The sequence below is a fragment of the Gopherus evgoodei genome, chromosome 4 (genome assembly GCF_007399415.2).
Source record: "Gopherus evgoodei ecotype Sinaloan lineage chromosome 4, rGopEvg1_v1.p, whole genome shotgun sequence".
NCBI lineage: Eukaryota > Metazoa > Chordata > Testudines > Testudinidae > Gopherus > Gopherus evgoodei.
This window is the reverse complement of record NC_044325.1, coordinates 55,238,121-55,244,062: the sequence shown is the minus strand read 5'-3', so window position 1 is coordinate 55,244,062 and position 5,942 is coordinate 55,238,121. Positions and strand designations below refer to the sequence as shown.

Below are 5,942 nucleotides of genomic sequence, written 5' to 3'. Positions count from 1 at the left end.
TTGAAGTAATCTAATTTCCTCAGTATTGTAGAGTTTTGTTTAATCTGATTTTAGACTAGTACATAGACACTGTAACTGATATGAGAGCAGTAGGCTGCAGTCACTTGATGTTTTCCTTTGGCTTAAATGCTGCAATTCTTTGGCACAACCACCATTTATAAAATAGATCTAGATATTCACAGAGAAACAGTCTTTCCTTATGCTTCATACACAGATAGAAAAGATTTTGAGCAGAGGACTGAACCTTGTTCCAGCACAGTATAATCAGAACTTTTGAAAGTAAAGCTTCACTTGCTGCCAGACCCACTGTTTTAAGAATCACAGGTCCCCGGACAAAATCTCTTAAGCACATTCAACCATATTCTAGTTGCCTAGGAGTTTTGGACACAGCCAGAAAAATACTAATCCTGACCACTGTGTGAATATATTACCTTTCTAGCAGGTGTTTTATCAGATGTTCTGTAATCAGTCCTGGAACTGGTTGCCAAAAAAATTATTTCATCTGTATGAGGATTTGTACAGTTCTTTTATACATGGAGCCCACATCTGACTTCACATGATAAGAGGAATTTGTAATTTCTTGGCTCCATAAACATTTTACTAAAACTATGTGCATTGATTTCTGTTGCTCTATTACAACTTAGCTGGAAAATTGGAGGTACAGCTCTGGTAAGAAAAAAGTATATTCAACTTTGCAGCATAACTCTATAGGAGAAAAAATTGTTAAAAATAGCACTCACTTATAATACAAGATTGTTTTAATTCCAAGACTTCTGTTTCAAAATACAAAACAGTGCATGCTGTGGTCAAAGTCAAAGTAATGATAAAGTAATTCACTAAGCAATTTCTAAAAGGTGAAATTCAATGATATTGCTGTTGTCAGGCCAGGTGTTAAAATATTTTTGGGTGTTAAATTAATTCTCACCCTGTTAACACTTGTCTAAATTGTAACAGCTGCTAAACATTGTTCCAGAAGAGCAAACTATGGCTATACAAAAAACAGATGCCTAATCAATAGGACCAATAGAACTATATGAAAAAAATGAAGAAAGCACTGTAGGGCAAGTGAGTCCCTGTGGAATGTCTCAACTTAATGAAAACATTGTTTTCATATATCCACGTAAAGAACAATGACTGAAGAAGCAAAACAAATAGTCTTTCTTCTTTTATTTCTGGTTTAATACATTTGTCTGGAAGTAAAAACAACTTTATTATTAGAGACAGCACATCTAAACACTGGATGCTGTTCCAGGAAGAAGGACTGCTGAACAGACATGAGGTCCACCTATCAAGGAAGGGGAAGAGCATATTTGGCTACAGACTGGCTAACCTAGTGAGTACGGCTTTAAACTAGGTTCAATGGGAGCAGGTGACCAAAGCCCACAGGTAAGTCACAAACGTGGAGACCTGGGAGAAAGGTCAGAATCTGAGGGGAGCATGTGCTGTTATAGCAGAAATGAGGGAGAGACAAGACAGAATGGGACGGGGGGAATCAAATCAGTATCTTAGATGTCTGTATACTAATGTGAGAAGTATATGGAATAAGCAGGAAGAATGTAAAATGCTAGTAAATAAACACAACTATGACATAGCTGTCATTACAGAGATTTGGTGGGATAATACGCATAAGACTGGAATATTAGTATAGAAAGGTACAGCTTGTTCAGGAAAGACAGGCAGGGAAAAAAGGGAGAAGGTGTTGCCTTATATTTAAAAGGAATACACTTGGACTGAGGTTGAGATAGATATAAGAGACAGACTTGTTGAAAGTCTCTGGGTAAGGATAAAAGGGGTGAAAAATAAGGGTGATGTCATGGTAGGGGTCTACTACAGACAACCAAACCAGGAAGAAGAGGTGGATGAAGTTTTTTTTAAACAACTAATGAAAGCATCCAAAGCACAGGAATTGGTGGTGATGGGAGACTGCAACTACCCAGACATCTTTTGAGAAAATAACACAGCAGGGCACAGATTATCCAACAAGTTCTTGGAATGTATTGAAGACAATTTTTTATTTCAGAAGGTGGAGAAAGCTACTAGGGCAGAGGCTGTTCTACATTAGATTTTGACAAATAGGGAAGAACTCATTGAGAATTTGAGAGTGGAAGGCAACTTGGGTGAAAGAGATCATGAAATGGTAGAGTTTATGATTCTAAGGAATGGTAGTAGGGAGAACAGCACAATAAAGACTATGGATTTCAGGAAGGAAGACTTTAGCAAACCAGGGAATTGGTAGGTAAAATCCCAGGGGAAGCAAGTCTAAGGGGAAAAACAATTGAAGACAGTTGGCAGTTTTTCAAAGAGACATTATTAAGGGCACAAGCAAATGATTCCACTGTGTAGGAAAGATAGGAAGTATGGCAAGAGACCACCCTGGCTTAAACAGGAGATCTTCAATGATGTAAAACTCAAAAAAGAGTTGTACAAAAACTGGAAACTCAATCAAATTACAAAGGATGAATATAAAGAAATAACACAAGTATGTAGGGACAAAATTAGAAAAGCTAAGGCTAGGGACATAAAAGAAAACAAGAAAACATTCTACAAATACATTAGAAGCAAGACGAAGTCCAAGGACAGAGTAGGCCCATTACTCAATGAGGGGGGAAAGACAATAACAGAAAATGTGGAAATGGCAGAGATGCTTAATGGCTTCTTTGTTTCAGTTTTCACCAAGAAGGTTGGTGGTGATTAGACATCTAAATAGTGAATGCCAGTGAAAATGAAGTAGGATCAGGGTCTAAAATAGGGAAAGAACAAGTAAAAAATTGCTTAGATAAGTTAGATGTCTTCAAATCACCAGGGATTGATGAAATGTATCCTAGAATACTCAAGGAGATGACTGAGGAGATATTTGAGCCATTAGCAATTATCTTTGAAAAGTCAAGGAAGATGGGAGACATTCCAGAAGACTGGAAAAGGGCAAATATAGTGCTCATCTATAAAAAGGGAAATAAGGACAACCCGGGGAATTACAGACCAGTCAGCTTGACTTCTGTACCTGGAAAGATAATGGAGCAAATAATTAAGCAATCAATTTGCAAACACCTAGAAGATAATAAGGTGATAAATAACCGTCAGCATGGATATGTCAAGAACAAATCATGTCAAACCAACCTGATAGCTTTCTTTGACAGAGTAACAAGCCTTGGGTGGGGGGAGTGATAGATGTGGCATATCTTGACTTTAGTAAGGCTTTTGATACTGTCTCGCATGACCTTCTCATAAACAAACTAGGGAAATACAACCTAGATGGAGCTACTAACTGTTTGAAAAGTCATTCCCAGAGAGTAGCTATCAGTGGTTCACAGTCATGCTGGAAGGACATAATGAGTAGGGTCTCACAGGGATCGGTTCTAGGTATGGTTCTGTTCAATATCTTCATCAATGATTTAGATTATGGCATAGAGTACACTTATAAAGTCTGTGGATGATACTAACCTGGGAGGGGTTGCAAGTGCTTTGGAAGATAGGATTAAAATTCAAAATGATCTGGACAAACTGGAGAAATGGTCTGAAGTAAATAGGATCAAATTAAATAAGTGGTGGCAGAAGACAGAACAAGAAGCAATGGTCTCAAGTTGCAGTGGGGGAGGTCTAGGTTGGCTATTAGGAAAAACTTTTTCACTCGGAGGGTGGTGAAGCACTGGAATGGGTTACTTAGGGAGGTGGTGGAATCTCCTTCCTTAGAGGTTTTTAAGGTCAGGCTTGACAAAGCCCTGGCTGGGATGATTTACTTGGGAATTGGTCCTACTTTGAGCAGGGACTTGGACTAGATGACCTCCTGAGGTCCCTTCCAACCCTGATATTCGATGATTCTATGATTCTAAGTTCGTGCCTCCAGGCATAAGTCTGAAGTGCAAAGAAAAATCATTAAAACTCCAAGCAAAAAAACTCTTCCACATTCACCCATTTTCCGTTGGGAATGGGTTGACACTACATTAGGTGGCTGAATTTCAGATGATTTCTACTCCATACCATGAATCCCTTTCTAATATAACTGATGTTTATATGATTTACTGTTTTCAGCATTTTCTAGTAATACATGACCTCATCCTGACTTCGGGGGAATTATAAGGGCTGAGTACTATTCAGGATCAGACCAAAGATTTATAATCTAATTATTTTCCTTTTCCTATTTTTCCTTACCACAGGCAAACAGACATCAGTTCTGGTTTCGTAATACTTTCAGTGGCCTTAAATAGCAGCATGGGTGAGTTACTACAATTTGCATTTTTATGGTTTTCTATATCATATTATGTATAATGTCACTTTTTATTTACCTGTGCTCCATTTTGATCACAGCCATAAAATAGTCTTCTTAAATGTCAATAACAGTTCATACCCCCAAAGAGTAGGATATGAAGGGCAAAACGCATAAAATAACTTGACTCCATTTAAAGCCTCTCCGTGCTTAGAAACAGAATCAGGGATACATAGAGGAACTATTCAATACATTATTGTGCCTAGGTGGTTTTGGGGGCACAATAATGTATTGAATTACTTCACTTCTGCATTTGCCTTTAAGATTTAGTCTTTCACGTAACTGCATCTTTACTGAGATCTCATCACTCCCCCATGCAAGGAGAAGCAGAGGGTCAGCAGCCTCTATGGCTTTGTCAACACTGCAATGTAAGCCCAGGGTTAGTAGAAATCAAGTTAGCAGACCCTGGGTTTGTTAACCTAGGGTTTGAGGGTATTTTTATTTTTAACCCCAGTTTAGGAATTGTTGACCCTGGTCCCAACTTAGAGCTCCAGTGTTTGGACTGCATTATGAGGGCCCAATTCCAACCCCCACACCCTAGATTTCCTAGCACCCTCTCAAAATATAGCCACTCTAGCCCTTTGGTTGTGATGCAGTATGGAAAAATCTGAGTGTCCAAACTTGACCGTCCAGAGGACAAATTGTCAGTCCATAAGATTGTGGAATACTTTTTGCAGACTACCAGAGCACAAGTCCAGTTGGGCTATACACTGCAGTGCAATAGGGCTCAAACTCTGGATCCTGGCTTGATTCAGGCTCTGATCCTCCACCCCCATGAGGTCCTGAGACTCTGGATCTGAGCTCCTGGTTATCACAATTTGTGTGTAGATGGAAGGGGGGTTAGGTTTGAGTCTGAGCTTGAATGCTGAGCATACATTGGAATGTAAACATACCCTGTGGCACAGTCTAGGACCCCAGAGAGGATGCCCAATGTGGGTGGGATTCTCATAGGATAAGGGACTAGAGGGGTAAATAGGTGGCTACATATTGGTGAAGCTGAGAGGGATGCATATCTTTTCCCTCCTCCGAGCGTGGAGGTTACCAGGAAAAGTTATCAGCCTGGAGCTATTACCATCTGTGCAGACCTGCTGTGCAGTGGGGATCTCTCTAAGAGGAAAATTCTGCAGGCAGCAATGGCAACACACTAACCCTGATATTGCAGGATTGCACTGGACTGATGTACAGGGAAGAAATTGGAGTTCCAGAGCTATCATGAGGTACAGGATCTCCACAGAAAGGCCACAGTCTCCAACAGTTCCTGAGGATCTGTGTGTTTTGAGAGTGCGGGGGGAGTGGATCAATGGCTGATTTTGGAGGGGTAAGGTAAGTATCCCTTGCCAGTAACCTTCTGCTATCTGGGGTTAAAGCAATCTGGTTTTCAAAGTATGGTATACTGTGTTGAAATGTCCCCTTCACAGGTGGATCGCTGTCTAGTCACACGGGAGTGGGGAATGTTATCTCCTTGCAATTTCTCCTCTCTCTTGCAGCTAACAACAGCTCCTCAGAGGAGGTTTTGTGAAGAAGAACATCCACAGAATTTTGAGGGTTGAGCAAGGGATTGGCCCCTCTTTATTGCACTGTCCTCTGACAACCCCAAGAATTCTATTTGGAAATCACATAAGGAATTAACATAGGTCAGAGATGTATTAATTCCCTATAGGCTCCTGTCACTCTTATA

General features: G+C 40.0%; 1 long non-coding RNA gene across 1 annotated transcript; it reads left to right on the top strand.

Moving 5' to 3' along the window:
* Positions 1-1,340: 1,340 nt before the first annotated feature.
* LOC115651606 lies at positions 1,341-5,559 on the top strand. Its single transcript, XR_004000394.1, has 3 exons — positions 1,341-1,386; positions 4,155-4,213; positions 5,427-5,559. It is a non-coding gene; the product is annotated as an uncharacterized LOC115651606 (long non-coding RNA).
* Positions 5,560-5,942: the final 383 nt, after the last annotated feature.